The following is a 17,535-nucleotide window of genomic DNA, read 5'->3' as shown; positions in this document are numbered from 1 at the left end:
GTATGCTAGAATCCGTGGCTTGTAATGAATCTTACTGTAAGTTGGTGAACTCTCACTAATTTCGGAGTCTTTAGACTGGGCCTACCTTTACATTTTGCTTGGATAATAATGGATATCTCCCATATCTCCCTTGTAATTGGCCCCCCTACTATGTTTTAGGTACATCATCCAGTAACCCTTTGTGCCCATTGTAGGAAAGAGTAGAAACAAACAAAAAAGAAAACTCCATACTATTCTTTCATTTCCCACAGTTAACATGTTCTCCTATCTCCTCATCTTTATGTATTTCCCTACACATTAGTGGTCATATTATAGATAGATCATACTGTAGATGTTATTTTAGATGTTCTATTAGCTTGTTCCCACTTAACCTGGTAATATAAGCATGCTTTCATGACACTAAGAAGTTTTTGTTAAGATCAAGTTGTTTTAAAACTTAAGTTAAAGAGGCCTTTATGGAATTGGTAGCTCTATCTACGACATGCAAACTACCTGTGAAAATAAACCCATCCTTAAATGAAATTCCATAGCCAGTTGATGTTCCCTTGTGATGGTGGGAATGCTTTTCTGTATTATTGCACCTCACAAGAACCTGTTCCTAAAAGGTTCCTGGTCAAATGTCAATTAATCAAGGTCTTGTCTTTCTCATTCCTCCAAAAGAACATGCTTTGAGCAATTCTGTGAATAATTGAGGGCAGTACAAACATGTCATGTGAATGCTGGCACCACTTGATACAGTTGATGTGCTTTGTGACTTTTTCCTTTCAATCTGTTTTTGCATAGATGGTACCTGTTGATAAGGACCACCTGGAGGATATAAAAAGGAATGAGTTTCCAGTGAAAGGAAATCTCTGCTTTGATCCTTCTCTTGTCCTTGAACTATTTAGAAATAGTAAACTTAGCTGTCAAAAGTAAACTCAAGATGTCTTAGAAGGATCACAATTTTTTAAACTCTTGACTCAGTAACTCTATTCAGGTGGGTAAGCTCTTTTGCTGTGGAAGAATATGTTGAGTTACTGCTGGTAACCACGTGCTTGAAGCTATGATAAAAAACTCATGATGAAAACTGACAGCAGTTTTATAACCTACTAGTACCAAACCCTTAATAAATTGGGCTTTTTATTGGAATTGCATTGCCTATCAAAGAAATTAGAAGACAGTGAAGTTGTTATGATGTAGGGTTTTTCTAATTCTTGAATACAATATTCCTGCTTATTTATTAAACCATTTTTTGTCCTTCCATAACATTTTATGGGTTTTTTCTCTCTGTTACATATTTGCACATTGTATTAGATTTGTTTCTATTTTTATTGGCATTATAAATAATATCTTAAAAATTGTGTGTATAGCATTTCCATTTCTGGGTCTATAACCCAGAAGAATGGAAAGCAAGCACTTGACAGTTTGTGTACACCAATGTTCATAGCAGCAGAATTCACAACTGCCAAAGGGTGGAGGCAACCCAAATGCCCAATGTTGAGAGCCACAGCCGAGTCGGAATGGCCCCTGGCATTTTGCCAGAAGTAATGGTTGGGAGCCCATCATGGATGGATGGAGAAACCAATGTTGTAAAGCCATTCATACTAGGGAATATTACTTCCTTAGGAAGGAAAGAAATATCAACCTGTGATACAACATGGACAAACATTGAAGACTTTATACAGAGTGAAACACGTCAGGCAGAAAAAGACATATGCCTTACAGTTCCACGCTTACCCAGGGCCATGAGTAGTCACAGTAGAATGGTGACTATGTGGGCTGGTGGCAGGAGGCAACAGAAGCAATTATTGTTCAGTGGGCACGAGGTTTCAGTTTAGATGATGAAAAAGTATCTGGGGATGGATGGTAGTGATGACTGCATAATACTGTGAGTATACCTAATACAACTAATGGTCAAATCTGGTAATTTTGTGTTAACATATACTACAGTAAAAATACCATGTGCTCGACAATGTATTCCTGGTATATAGAGATGCCTTGGATTTTTGTATATTCAGTCTGAAACAACCTGGCTACAGCATTTACTTCTAGTAAACTCACTTGCAGCTTCATGTAGGTTTCTGTGAACACAGTCATATCATTTGTATATGAGAGTTTTATTTTTACTTTTCCAATCTTTATAGTTTTATTTTCCCATCTCTGTTCACCCACTTATCTGTGACATTCAATAAAATGACAGAAATGAAGAGAGAAGAATCCTTTGCCTTAATCTTAAAAAAATTAAATATTGCCCATTAAACGTGTAGGGTTTTGGTTTTGTTTTGTTTGTAGATAGCCTTTATCAAATTAATCAAGTATCCTTCTATTTTTAGTTTTCTGAGATTCAATTTTATCATGATTGACTGTTGAATGACTTATTGAAGTGATAGTAGGATTTTTCTCCAACCTGTAAGTGATAAACTATAATAATTGATTTTCTAATGTTAAATCAATCTATAATTCCTGGGTTAAACACAAATTGATTATGATGTGTTATATTTTTCACACAATGCTGGATTCTGTTTTCTGACATTTTACTTATGATTTTTTCATCTAAGTCCAAGAATACAATTGTCTTTTAATTGTTTTCTCTAATCATTTTTGTAAGGGTTGATATCACCTAATAAAATGAATCGAAGAATGGAATTATTTTTGCCTTTAGTGTTTGGTAGAATTTACAATTTAAGCTAGAAATCTGTCAAACATTTTCTGTGTGGACTAAGTATTAAATATTTTAAGCTCTGTGGACCATATGGTCTCTGTTGTAGCTACTTATTTCTCACATTGTAGTGTGACAGCAGTCATAGGCAATGCATATAAGAAAGTGTGGTCATGTGTTAATAAAACTTTATTTACTAAATCAGGCAACAAGCCAGAATTCATCTCTTGATAAGCTATTTAAACCACCTGAGACTAGAACTTTGTGGAAATTTTTTTTTCCTCTCTTATTCTTTAAATATTAGAATTCCCTTCATATTTTTTCTCTCTTTTTTCATCAATTTCATTGTTTTGTCCTTCTGGTAATGTTTCTATTTCATTATTATCTTCACATTTATTAAATAATTTAGATGACTTTATTACATTTTTCACATTTGATGCTTTGTAATTTTCCTCCTTCCTGTAGTTGGATATTGGTGCCATTTCTGTTTTTAAATTTTTTTGATCTTTCTAAGACTTTAAAAAAAATTATTAGCCTCTTTAAAGAAGCATCTTTTAGCCTTGTTTTTTCCTTCTTTGCTTTTACTCTTCATTCTATATTTTTAACTTTTAGTATTTTATTCATGATTATGTCTTTTTCAATTTTTCTAGTTTCATTTATCTTTTCAGAACTTTTTAGATAGATGCTTGGTTCATTATTTTTATCACCTTTAAATATAATTTCTTTAAGGCTGCAGTGCTAGGTAGTGTAGCTTTATTCAGAGGATTTCAATATATAATCTTTTTATTATTGCCTAATTAAAAACATTTTATATTTTTATCTGTGTTTACTTATTTGACATATTTAGCATATATCTTGACTTCAGATGTGTAGTTTTTTTATTCTTTCTTTTTGTTCTAGGAACATGGCTTATGGGATGCTAATTCTTTTTAATTTGTTAAGACCTACTTCCTTTGTGACCCATCAATTATTATTTTTCCTAAATAATCTGTGAAATTTTGAAAAAAAAAATATATACATATAGCAATTACTGAATTATTTCTAAATGCATAACAGGCATGTTAATTTTGTTGTTAGAATAACATTATTAGTAATTATTTTTCTGCATGATATATCACGTATTGAATTATGTGTGTCAAAATCTCCCATCGAGAGTATGGATTATCTTCTCAAGTCCCCTACCCCACTTAGACTAGATAACATTGCATATATTTTTAAAATTGTTACATCCTCTTAATGAATTGAATATTTTATTCTAGTGACTCATCTTAGAGTTTTTTTAATTTTAAGTATATTTACTTGAATTTTACTGTAGCTACAATAGCATACTTTCAGTTGCTATTTCCCAGATATTTGCATGTTTTAATATCTTCTTTCTTTTGACCACTCTGTCTCCTCAAGTTTTAGGTATGTCTCTTTAAAGCTGCATAAGTGGGTATTTTTAAGGTAGTCTGATCCAATAATATTTTTTCTTTTAAGTGGAGCTTTTTGTCTTTTTACTTAGATGATAATTCTAGATAAATTTAAATGTACTTTGTTCATTCTATTTCTGACTTTTTTTTTTTTACTTTTCCTCTCATTTCTTGACCCTTTTTATTTTCTCAGTTTTTCTTTTATTATTTTAATTATTTTGGCAGTTGCTGTAGAAATTTGGTAGTGACTTATAAAAGTGTAAAGTTAATTTAGGAGAATAAGAAAGATACTGTTTAATAGAAAGTTATTCGAATACTTTTTGTTAAGTTCCAACTTTTGTTTTTAACCTCAACAGAAATTATTATTTTATATAGATTATAGTTATTTAGATTTGATCACTTTTTCAAATTTTGTGTCACAGTGAACGGAAGACCTGACCAGAACAGTTAGAAAAGAGAAATTTATATGGGCTCACTGTTTCAGAGGTTCAGCCTGTGGTTGGCCAACTCTATAGCTCTGGGCCCAAGATGAGGCAGAACATCATGGCCAAAGGTACTAGCCAAGAAAAGCTGCTTAGCTCATATCAGGTGAATGTGAGGTCACAGCAGGGAGAGCTCTGATCACCAAAGACAAAATATAAACCCCAAAGTTGTGCACCCAGTGACCCACCTCCTCGTGCCATGTCCCACCTGCTTACAGGTACCTTCTAGTCAATCCATGTCAGTGGACCAACCCACTAAGGAGGTGACACCTCTTACAATGTTCTCTCTTCACCTCTGAAAACTCTTGCATTGTCAACACATGATCTTTTGGCGAACATCTCGTTTCTAAACCATAACAACCATAAATTCCCCTTTTTAAAGCAGTGCTGGGGATCAAACCTCAGGCCTCACACTTGAGGCAAGTGCTCTGCCACTGAGCAAAACTACCAATCCCCCATCCATTTTTAGTTGTTCTATTTTGCTTTTGTTTTTTGTGGTGCCAGGAATTGAATCCAAGGCCTCGTGATTACAAGGTAAGCACTCTACCAGCTGAGTTATATCCCCAGCCCTCTCCCTCCATTTTCTTAAATTTTTAATTCTAATTTGTTATGCATGACAGTAGAATGCATTACAGTTCATATTACACATATAGAGCACAATTTTTGATATTTCTGGTTGTATACAAAGTATATTCATTCCATATTTGTACCTCTCCCTCCATTTTTAAATCTTTGGTTTTCTTTGTGTATTAGATCTTCCAACTTGGCTCATTTTCATTCTAGGCAAATCACTTCCTCTGGAGATTCCTTTTATCTATAAAAAATATTTTTTACTATATAAAATTCTAAGTAAATTACAGCATTCTTCAGTCTTCAATACATTTTTAATTAATTCTGTACTGTTGTCGAAATGGCAATTGCATTTAGTTTTTGCTTCATTGAATATAATTTGTTCTTCCTCTACATTTAAATCTTCTCTTTGTCTTTGGTGTTCTACCATTTTTTATGATTTTAGTTTCATTTGTTTTTCTATGTCCTGCTTCTGATTTGTTGGCACCTTACATTGTTGATTTGGTATTTTCCGTTGATTTTGAATAACTGTCTATTCACATTCTTTTCAAATATTGTCTACTCCCCATCTGTCTCCTTTTCTTTCCTCTTAAACTAAGATTAATTTTTCATTACACCTTTTTTTTTCTCTTCTATGACTCTTTACATTTTCTGCAGTACATGTCAGAGAATTCCTTATATTCATCTTTCATTTCATTGGCTCTTCATGTGGTATTGAATCTGAATACTGAGATTTTTAATTTTGATTAATTTTTTTCTGTAAATTCTTTTAAATTTAGTTTTTTATTGGTAAAGTTACTTATGTGTGAATAACACCATGTGTCCTTTATCCAGATTCTCTGATTCTTATTTTTACTCCATTTGTCTGTTTTCTCTTATGTGTATTTTTTTTCCTGAAACTGTTTAAGGGCAAGTTGCATCCATTATGACTTACTCATAAATAATTCAGTTTATATTTCTTAAGAATAGGGGCATTCTCTTACATAATCACAGTGTAATTTATCAACCTCTGTAAATGTTATTTTGGCATAATACTTTGATCTGCCATCTGTTTCTCCATTTTGCCAGTTGGCCCAATATTACCTTTTTAGCATTTTCCCCCTTTGTCCGGGTAGTTTTTCCAGTTTCAGGTGTTAGGTGTTAAGTCTTAAGTACTTAAACTTGAGTTGATTTTTTGTATGGAGTATTCAAATGTTCAGTTTCATTTTTACTCGTGGATATCCAAGTTTTCCTATCACTGCTCTGAAAAGGCTGTCTTTCTCTGGTGTGGTTTTTTGGCATTGAATATCAATCGTCCACCAAATGGGAGGTTTATTTCTGGGCTGTCTGTCCTGTTCTGTTGGCTGTGTGAATGTTTTACTACCGTCTTGACCCTACAGCTTCATTAGAGATGTTGAACTCGGGCATTGTGAGGTCTCCTTTTGTTGTTGTTTCTTTATGTTGTGTGTATGAATTTATGAATTTCTATTTACCCCAGTGGTCTTGAATTAATTAGTACACTTCATAATTTTAGCACTGGTTGTCACAGAGTTGGCCGGTGCTACAGATCTCAACTGCCTTCCATGCCCTTGTGATGTGCTCCTTTCATTGTTTTGAGTACTTTCTTTCTGGCTTGACAGGATGTCATTTTGTGTCTATCTTTATTAACTTTTTCCTGGAATGGAAAAAAGAAATCTTCATTTTAGAAAATTCTGACTCTTCTTAAGATTCTTTTTTGCCTTCTTGAATCATGAGTTACACCTAATTTCTGTGTGTGCAGGCATTTGCATGGATTCATATATTTGCTGTATGCTCTCTCTTGTGGGAAGTCTGCTCTTATATTTATTATCTTGGATGGGCCCTGAACTTTGTATGCTCTTAATCTGTGGATTTGTAAAGACTTGAATCCAAAACCAAAATTCAACTTAGAAAATATTCTCAAGACAAAAGCAAAAACTAAAAAATTTAGTTTTCCATTTCCATTCCTTTAAACCCATTGCATGCATTTTGCCCTGCTCTGTATACAGATTATAAGAACTTTTTAAAATTCATACTATTTAGTTTTTAAATTGCTTTGAGTGAAGTATCGGTTTTGGTACCTACTCTCCCACAAGGCTAGGAATTGTTATGCTTTGCCAAACACTGGCACTGCAACCAGGATCAAAATATTCTACTGTAAGAAAACCGCATGATTGTGTTCTTCACCCAATAAAAAAAAAGTATAAACAATGTAATTTAAATTATTTCTTTCTTTTCAGCCTTTGCCCAGACACTTTCAAACATAGATTATTTCTCCTTCTTAAGTGGGATTACTATTTCATTATTCTATAAAGCTCTACAAATAGCTTCTTGTGTTGCAGAGAGCATCATGAATTTTAGTTTGAGTTGGAGAACTGCTCTTGCACCAGTTGTGACCCTTAGTGCTCTTTCTCAGCCTGGTCTCCCACTGAGACTCACTGTCCTGGCCCTGGTCTCCCCACTGAGACTCACTGTCATGGCCCTGGTCTCCTCCATGAGGTTCACTGTCCTGGCCCTGGTCTCCCCCTGAGGCTCACTGTCCTGGCCCTGGCCTCCCACTGAGGCTCACTGTCCTGGCCCTGGCCTCCCACTGAGACTCACTGTCCTGGCCCTGGTCTCCCCACTGAGACTCACTGTCATGGCCCTGGTCTCCTCCATGAGGTTCACTGTCCTGGCCCTGGTCTCCCCCTGAGGCTCACTGTCCTGGCCCTGGTCTCCCACTGAGGCTCACTGTCCTGGCCCTGGTCTCCCCACTGAGACTCACTGTCATGGCCCTGGTCTCCCCCATGAGGTTCACTGTCCTGGCCCTGGTCTCCCCCTGAGGCTCACTGTCCTGGCCCTGGTCTCCCCCTGGGGCTCACTGTCCTGGCCCTGGTCTCCCCCTGAGGCTCACTGTCCTGGCCCTGGTCTCCCACCTGAGGCTCACTGTCCTGGCCCTGGTCTCCCCCTGAGGTTCACTGTCCTGACCCTGGTCTCCCACGTGAGGCTCACTGTCCTGGCCCTGGTCTCCCCACTGAGGCTCACTGTTCTGGCCCTGGTCAACCCCGAGGCTTACTGTCCTGGCCTCTTCCCACAACATCCATCTGTGCAGGTCGCACTGTCACCACTCTTTCCAGGGCACATGTTCCAACAGCTGCTGCTTCCACAAAGCTTTGCTTTTTCTTCTCTTTTGAGTCACATGAGTTCCTTTACTACTTTCTAAGCTTCACAAATATGTTGTCTTCATCATCTTATGTAGCAGAGCCTTGTCACTGTCCAGAGCAGATGGCCCTTCCATATTTGCTGAAGACGATGGGACAGTGATAGTGCAGTAGGAGAGTTGTGTTTTTGCCTACTGCACTATCTCAGCAGGAAGGTTTTAAAGCCTAGAACTGGCTAGTGGTGTGGAGTTGAAGTCCTCATCATGACTCAAAAAAGAGTGGTTGAGTAGGGCTCAGGGGACCCAGTTCCTTCCACACATCTTCAGAATCTAGTTACAGAATACAGTAGGTGTCCTGGACATAAAGCCACTTTGTTAGCCTTTTAAAAAACAAAAGACTGAGCAATTTTAACTGAAAAAAAAATTAATGATGAAACAAATTCTCATTCTTTTTTGCACTTCTCTCTCTGGCGTGCTTCTTCTGACATTTGCATTGCAGAGCAGAGCCCCACGGAGTACAGTGGGATGAGCTGGCTGTCCAGGAGCTCCCCCCCCCCACGGGGGTTGGGGGGCTTCAGTTGAGGCAGATCCTTCCTCAGAAAGGCTCTGCCCACACGCTTCCTGACTTCATCTAAGGCAAGACTTCCCTCTCCAGAGTGGCCTTTGAGGTGTCCTTCTGAGGCTCACACTGTGTAGCTGACTTCTTCTTCCTTGTTGTACATTAGCTTTGCTTTGCAAGGGGGCTGTGGGGGGCATTATTCCTCATCTCATCTGCTTTACGGAAAGATGCAGAACTTTTATACAGCTAAGTGGATTATTGTGTTGCATACTAAATTATTCTTATTAGGAGCACCATTGACCTTGTAATGTCAAAACTAAAAATGTGAGAATAAATCATTTTCTAAGGTTTTTAATCATATGCACTAAAAAAGGAGTAATGCTCCAGTTTCATTAATTATTGGATTATGGCTTTTTTTTTTTTTTTTTGTGGAAGGAACCATCCTGTAACTTTCACCCATGTTTAACAGCAGTTTTGCTGAGAACTCTAATAGACTTAAGTGTTCTGGAGCTGGGGACTGAAATCTTATCTTTCCCTGAACACTGGGGCTGCTTTGTTATGGTGTTTCCATTTGTGGCATAATGAATGTGTAGCACGCTAATGATGTGGTCTCTAGGTGTTCTCCGACGGCACCAAGCGCTGATAATGAGCTGCGAGGAATCGGGCACGCGTCCCTGAAGATGCATCCTGATTACCTTCGTGGGGCCATTCCGCTCTACTCCCTTCCTCCTTGATGTTTCTGTAAAGAACATTTGGATTTTGAAGAGAGTGCTGTGTATTTGACTTTTAATTAGATTAGCAGGGTACCAGGTTAATAAACCAGGGCTCCCTCCTCTTCAGCTGCCTCTGGAGGGCTGTGAGTACTGGGCAGGGTGGATAGAAGAGATGCTTGGGTTGTGCATACAGCGAGGGGGAGCCCCTTTCCCTCGGGCTCTAGTCTTGAGGGGCAGGTCCACAGAGGTTCAGGTTGATCTCTTCTCAAGTCCACAGCTCCAAATGGCTTTCAAGTTGCTAAGAACCTACCAGAGTGTCACCCCTCCTCTGTCAAGTAGATGGTGTCAGAATGAAACAAGGGAGCCTTCTGTCAGGTCTGCCTCGGGTCCTGGGGCTCAGTCCTCAGCTGACAGTCAGAAAACCTCACTGGGCTGGTCACGTTCGTCCTCATTGCAATCTTAGGCTGGGATTTCTAGGGTCACCTTGGCTTTTTCCTGGTCTCCTGCCTTGGCTTACTTTCTAGCTGTGTCTCTCTGTTTCTTGCCCACGTGTTCAGCCGTGCTGTCCCTGTCAGTCTTCAGATTCATCATGGACAGAGACAGGAGCTACTTTAGCATCTTTCATTCCCCCTCAGTTCAATCTGATGGCGAATTGAGGTGAGGAGAATCTCCTTCAAGGTCAACCACGTGGTCTCTGAGATCATATTTTGCTCAGTGAATTGAATGTATCCCATGCTGTTCCCAGACTGTGGTGGCTAGCCCTTACCCTTTCCTTTCCTTGTAATGAAGTCAGATGTCCTGCTTCTGCTTTGGTCCCATTGTTCCTCAGGCATCGTCCTCATACAATGGGTCTGGTCTTACTCCCTGGAGTAATTATGTAGCTGGATCGTCCTTCTGCCTGCCTACCGGTCCTGAAAACTGTTTTATCTTTAATATACTCCTACTTCTCATCTGGAAATCCAAAGATCTGGCATCCCTTCCTTGAATCCTCATCAGAGTGAGACTTTAGGAACTAAGGTAAGCAGAAAACATGAACCGGGCCCGGGGCTTCCCACTCATTCTCTACAGGGACTCTGTTGGCACAGAGAGGACCGTGCCCAGCTCCTGGCCTGCACAAGCGTGGACAGTGTGGCGCAGCTGTAGCTCTGCATCTTGTGTGTGGCTGCTGCCCTGTGTTTGTTTAGCTGCTGTGCCAATTTACCATGCATGTTGTTACATATTCTGCTCTAATTCAACTGCCATTTTGCTTCGGTGAGACGGTGATTGTTTATGGCAGGGCTGTAATGTGTTGTCAGCACAGGTTACTCGCTACTTGTTGGCAGTGGCCTAACATTGCCTGAGACATGGTGTCACTGTGAAATGGTTTGACAACGTTGAGACTGTAGTTATGCTGAACAGTAACAACTGTAGAGGTCAAGAAAGGGCATTTAAGAGGAACTGTGTTCATAGGGGAGAGATGGAGAAGGAATACTAACTAAGATAGTTGCAAATGTCATTAAAGAGCTTCATTTTCACACAATTTCCATAATTCAGATTTGTTTTCTGTGAGCAGTTTTGATTGGGATGCTACTAGGGAGTAGAAACACATTTCTGAGTTAAAAAAAAAAAAAAAAATTCATTGAGCATGACCTTGACTATGATTGTGCTTTCTTTTAGTGCTTTTAGAAAGTTCTTAAGCCTGCTGACGAATGCACTAGACATTTTTGTATGGGTGAGTCGAGGAAACTCACAAGGTTTGTTTTTGTCCATTTATGTAATGAGTGTCTTACTACCCTGCTGGGCAATCTGTACCACCTCTGCTTGTAGGAAGGTGCCGTGAAAATAACATTGTGTTCTTAGATCTAAGAAATTCTCAGGACCTAGCCAAGCATGGGTAACAAAGTGTGATCATAGTAGATGAGGTAAACTTGAAAAGTACCTTGAAACCTCTGTCGAATCAGTAAGACACAGTGACCCTGACAAGCTTGATGAGACTTTAGGAGTTTTGAATACATTTTATAATGTCTAGTCCATTTTCTGCTCCTTTAATGGGATAGCACAGACTGAGTAATTAATTAATAATAACAGTTTGTTTGGTTTATGGTCTTGAAAAACTAGAAGTCCAAGAACATGGCCCTCTATCTGATAAGTATCATCCTATGGGGGAAGGCAGAAAAGCAAGATGTGGTTAGGGACTGAACTAATACACACACACACACACACACACACATTCTCTCTCTCTCTCTCTCTCTCTCTCTCTCTCTCTCTCTCTCTCTTTATGTTTTAGTTGTAGTTGACACAATACCTTCATTTTATTTATTTTCATATGGTGCTAAGCATTGAACCCAGGGTCTCGCATGTGCTAGGCAAGCGTTCTACTGCTGAGCCACAACCCAGCCCTGAACTTTCTCTTTTTGTGACTAATCTAGCAGATGCTTAAGATAATAGCCTTATTCCATCATGAGGGCAGTGTCTCATGGCCTAATTACTTCTTAGAGGTCCAGCCTCTTAATACTGTTGTACTGGGGGTACAGTCTCAACATGAGTTTTAGAAAAGGGCATCAAACCATAGCCCATACTGATTATTGGTTCTTTGCCCAGTCACCTGTGGAGCTAGCCTTCTGGTTGGATGAGGTAGTCCCAGAAGGAGATGCCACAACATATCTCTTAGCAGGAATGGTACAGAACAATTCCTATCATGGGCACCTATGAAGTCTAGGAGAACTCAGTTGTCTCAAATGTTAGGAGTTGTTCTAAAGGAACTCTTTATGACTTCCGACTCTTCTGTAATCTTCCAAGTAAGTGATGTAAAAAATTTTAAAATTCTTAGTAAGAACAGTTTCCAGATATGGGCATCTCTGAGTGGACAGTAAAAGCGATATTTGTATATTGTACATGAGGAAAGAAACCAGAGCACCTCTGAGCGTGGTGTCTTCTCTGCCAGAGAGACTCCATGTTGGAGTCAGATACCTTTCCTCTCAAGACGCCTGACTTCCAGGACCCTCCATCCCCTTTCTTTCATTCCCTGCTCACGTGTAATTGACAAGAACTTGGACAACAGCCCCTGTTTTTTGTTGTTGTTTTTTGTTTGTTTTTAAGAAAAGCAAATCTGTTCAGTTCTTAAAACTTGAATATTGATGTGTTCCCCCTCATCAGGAAAGTGGGATGCAACTGGACTGACAATCGGGATGGCACCAGCCAAGTTCATTCTCCTGTCCAGGACCTGGTGTTCCACTGAAGAGGGACACTGGGTTCTGTCTTCTCCAAATTTAATTGCTACTTTTGCCAGGTTCTTTGCCTGTTGATCTTTAAGCAAAGTCCACAATACTTAAGCCAGAACCTCTGACAGAATAATGTATCTCCTGTGATGCCGGTCACCCTAGAAGAGACCTGCTTATTGCGGACTCCTTTCTACCAGGGAAAAGCTGAGGATTGTATCTGCTCTAAGCTTTTCTTTTACCTGGATCTCACAGAGCTCTCCACTCATTTGTACCTTGGCCTCAGGTTCCTGGGGAAAGTAGGTGCCAGTCAGTCTTAGTGAAGTCAGAAGAAGTCTCTTTTCAGTGTGGATATATGCCTAGGGAAGAAGTCGCAAGATCAACGTTAAAACTATGGTTAAAATGAGGAATCAAGAAGTGTGGTCTAATTTGGCATTTTCTTATAAAGTTTTAATATTTCCTGATGAAGTTTCTCATATATTTACCTATACCACGGTAGTTCCTCCCACTCCTGGCATTTACCCAAGAGAAATGAAATCCATCGTAGTTCTTTTCATAATCGCCCAAGCTGGAAACGTGCACCATTCATCAGTAGGTGAAAATCTTGGAATATCACAGAATCAATCACTGATGTTCTCGACAACTACAGGATTTCAGAAATACAGTGCTGAGTAGAAGTCAGACAACAGAAAATATGTGTTCAAGGATTCCACTTAGGAAATCCTGAGACACACAAATCTAATATAATACATGGTAACAAAGCTGATCCATGGTTATCTGTGACCAGGGGATGGAATGCCGGCTATGAAGTGGCAGGAAGGGACATCATGAGTGAAGGAAATGTTCTCTTTTTTCCCTTTCTTTCTCCCTCCCTCCTGTCCTGTTCCCTCCCTCCTTCCTCCTGTTCTGCAGTGCTGGGGATCAAACCCAGGGCCCCTACCACTGAGCTCTAACCCCACTCCCTGTTCTATTTCTTACCTGCAGTGATAGTTACATGGGTATAGATGCACTTGTCAAAACTCATCAGGCTGTATACTTTAAAAGAGGGCATTTTTTTTCCTTATGAGTTTTATTTCTAAAGTATATGAGATTGATGTTAAAAATGAATTTTTTCTAATCCCACTTCTGTTATATAAATAGGAAACAGGGACAAATATTAAATACTCCGTCTCTATACTCTTATGTGTTCATCTTGATCAAACCATTTATGTCACCACCGTGTACCAGTTTCCCCCATGGACTCAACTGAACCCAAAATAATGTACTGATTAAAATTCTGGATCCCACTTCCTTCTCTGTCCTTTTAACCAATGTTAGCATGACTATAATTTGAAGGGCTTGAGTGGGTGAACTTCTGATGCAGACAGGACATCATGGGGCACTCAGTGGGAAAGCAGGGTCCTGGCCTCAGGAGTTTCCCTCTGTTGATGAGTGGCTATGGCTCTCTGATAGTCTTCTTATCATTATAAAATGTACTTGGTTATAGTTTTTTCTTTACCATACTACCTCCTGGGCATTCAAGTCATTTTTCCAGTAAAAATTTTGTTTTTCATTCTTTAATTTTATACTACTGAAAGTGCAATAGATATAAAATACATAGTGAAATATTGTTTATCAAATGTACTATATCCTAAGTGATACATTGAAAAAAATTATTTAATAAGCTTATACCCCTTGGAAGCCAGATGTTAAAATTCCATAGTGAAAAATAGTCTCCTCCTTAATAACTGGCCATAGTAGAATCATGATGTTATTTCCCATATTTATAATGAGGGCAGTTCTGGGTCATTGAGGGCTGGATATAGGACCATTGGGATCTACTGTGACATATGTATTTGTGGACATGAAATATAACCTTGGGCCACTTACCATATTTTTCAACTTTGGAAGCCTCTAAATTTGAGATATGTATATATGCACTTCAGTAAATATTATTAATTCATTTTAGCCCTGTATAGTTGCATAAATGTTATCTCTTAGGAAATATATACAATAAAAATAGAAGTATTTTCACACAGTACATTCAACTGCATAGTTCTAATAGTGGCATTCTCCTAAAATTATTGTTCTTTAATTAAAGGTTAACTGAGTAATTTGAACCTAATAGCAAACTTGAGTTTGCATCTTATCTCTATTTCATATAGGGAGATCCATTATAATATCCTTAGGTCAATGTAGTACATCTTAAGTTTTGTCTCTAATGAATATTTATATTACATAAATGGGAAAATTGGTGGGCTCCCTTGGTAGAAACATGATATTGGTATTTTAAAAGTAAACTTAAATAGGTCAGAATTTTTATCCTCTAGAGAAAATTTCACATCTGATTAAATAGTTTACATAAACTTAATCTTTTTCTGCTAGATGCATTATAATCTCAGATATTATTCATGTAGCTATTCCTCTGTGAACCATAAAATGTTCATTTCTTTAAAATGAATATGAAGCTCAAAGCATTAGTGGTCTTAAGAGCATAAAAACTTTATTGCTTTGTGCTTAACATTTTTCAAGTAACTTTGGAAAGCTGAAACAAATTTTGCATTTAGATTAATGGAAGATGTTTTCCATTTGAAGGAACTGGCAAGGGAGCAACAATAACAAAAATCCCCCAAGGTTAAAAATGTAGTGCTTTTGATTCTTACCAGAACTGTGTTAGCAGAACAATCATTTCTCAGCATGGAAAGGTATCATAATTGGTCTATACAGTAGCAATACTGAAAACGAGTGTGCTTCAGAGAAAGCTAATATGACTCTACTTAATAATTTCCTTCAAGAGCTGAATTTGAATGTATATTCCACCCAGCTTGAGGCAAACAATTTGTTCCTATAAGTTCTAGTGGAAGCTACCAGGGGGTCATGCAATTTATTTTTGTCTTGAAGTTTTTAGAACCGTGTGGAACTAAAGACAGACTCCCTTGCATTGTTCCACCAGTCATTTGATCCAATTGGCAAGCTGCTTTCTCTTCTCCCCAGTCCTGTCATGTTGGGTGAGTGGGAGCATTCATAAAATATTGTGACAGAAGTTTCTTCACAGAGATGTTTCCTCTTTATGTTTGAACCTTGGCCCACTGTGAAGTCTGCCTTTTGAGCCAGCTGCTGGCCAGAATGGACTTGTGTTTGTTGTGGATCTTTTCTTAAATGCAGTATTGTGTGTTCTTTTCGCCAAGTATGCCTAATTTTTCCAGCCCATTTCTTTGTACTGAAGTTTCTTGGACTTTGGGACTAAGTGAAAGCCCCACAGCGTAAGAGAAGGGTCTGCAGAAGGGGTGCGTGCGGTGAGCATGTGAGAGAACTTTTTCTGAGTGACTGATAAGTGGAGAGGCGTGTGGTGTTAGCAAATCAGATGCAGAGTTGGGTCGAGTGCCAAGGGGCATCAAGGGCCTCTCCACAGAAATATTGGTATATGGATGCAAAAAAAAAAAAAAAAAAAAAAACAGAGGGACTGAGAGGAAGGGTGGTAGACGCTTCCATGTCTGTTAGGTTTAATCCCACGCTTGAAAGAGTGACAGTAGGTTATTAAAGGACCAGGAGGTCTCTGGAGTCACACCAAGCATTGCCGATTGACACATTCTCCTTCACTTTATTTCACTTTCCCCACATGTACCAAAGCCTGAGGGTTGACTTTTTAAAAAACAAAATAGCATTTATTGCTTTAATCTGAGAACAGTAATGGCTTCCAGTTTTTACATCTAAAAACTTAAGGACTGTGGATGATTTTAGAATCATCTTTACCACGAATTCTTACAGGTGAAGCCATGAGGAGGAGAAATGGGGGTCTAGGGGTACGACCGGTTCACAGACAGCCACAGTTGGCAGAACAGGTCGTGAGGCCCTTCTTACAACCTAACATCTGCACGAGAGCAGCTGTTCTCAGGTGAGTTTCTTATGAATTAAGTATACACCTTGTCTTTTTTTAAAAAAAAATGCTAATAAACTAGCATGTTTTCTAACTGGCTTATTTGCTTAATAAAATGTGCACTAGGTAAGGAAGTAGGAGTAGAATGTAAAAATAATCACTGAAGAGAAAGAAAGATTCTCTTTGTGTCTGTACCTTCTTTTCCTGAACTTTTTATTTCAGTTGTCCTAATAAGAAGCCAAGTGAGATGCCATTCTCTCCTTTCTTTCTTTCTTTCTTTCTTTCTTTCTTTCTTTCTTTCTTTCTTTCTTTCTTTCTTTCTTTCTTTCCTTCCTTCCTTCCTTCCTTCCTTCCTTCCTTCCTTCCTTCCTTCCTTCCTTCTTTTCTTTTCTTTTCTTTTCTTTTTCATTCTACAATAGGAGTGTCAGCAAGGAGAATGTGTGAATTCAAGTATCAGGAGTGTAGTATCAGGGGGATAAGGCAGGGGGACCTAGAGCAAAGAGGGTATCGAATATTGACTGGGACAGAGAACATTGTGTTATGGTCTTATTTAGACCTGAATTCTGACAACCAATTGAGAAATCTAATTTTTCAATTCTGAAATTTAGTTGGTTTTAGAAACCTACCATCAGAGGCTATTAAAAATCTGCAAGTGTGCCGCAGCCCGGCTGCGGCAGAATAACAGGGGGGTGACGAGGAACTTGTGTAGATTGATACAGCAGGAGTGGGAGCCGTTTATTGTAGGACCAGAGGGGTATATATACATTACACACAGATTATCTTAATTAACATACACTAGATACAGCAGTCAACCAATAAGGAATCTCCACACTTAATGGCTCCCTGGCGTTACTTCACAAACCACTCCCTCTGCAAAATGCCAGGCGCCAGCTTGACTTGTTTACAGACTCTAACACAAGTGATATTTATTGATCGATTAATTAACTGAATTCTGCAATAAATAGAATGAAT

At 38.6% G+C, this 17,535-nt stretch overlaps 1 protein-coding gene across 2 annotated transcripts in view; it reads left to right on the top strand.

The window, feature by feature from the left end:
- Auts2 (activator of transcription and developmental regulator AUTS2) overlaps positions 1-17,535 on the top strand; it is a 1,053,970-nt gene that overhangs the window by 601,690 nt on the left and 434,745 nt on the right. The gene's annotated exons all lie outside the window — the stretch shown is intronic.

This window comes from Urocitellus parryii, chromosome 9 (assembly GCF_045843805.1).
Source record: "Urocitellus parryii isolate mUroPar1 chromosome 9, mUroPar1.hap1, whole genome shotgun sequence".
NCBI classification, from domain to species: Eukaryota; Metazoa; Chordata; class Mammalia; order Rodentia; family Sciuridae; genus Urocitellus; species Urocitellus parryii.
Note: the sequence above shows the minus strand (reverse complement) of the source record. Positions and strands in the feature narration are given on the sequence as shown.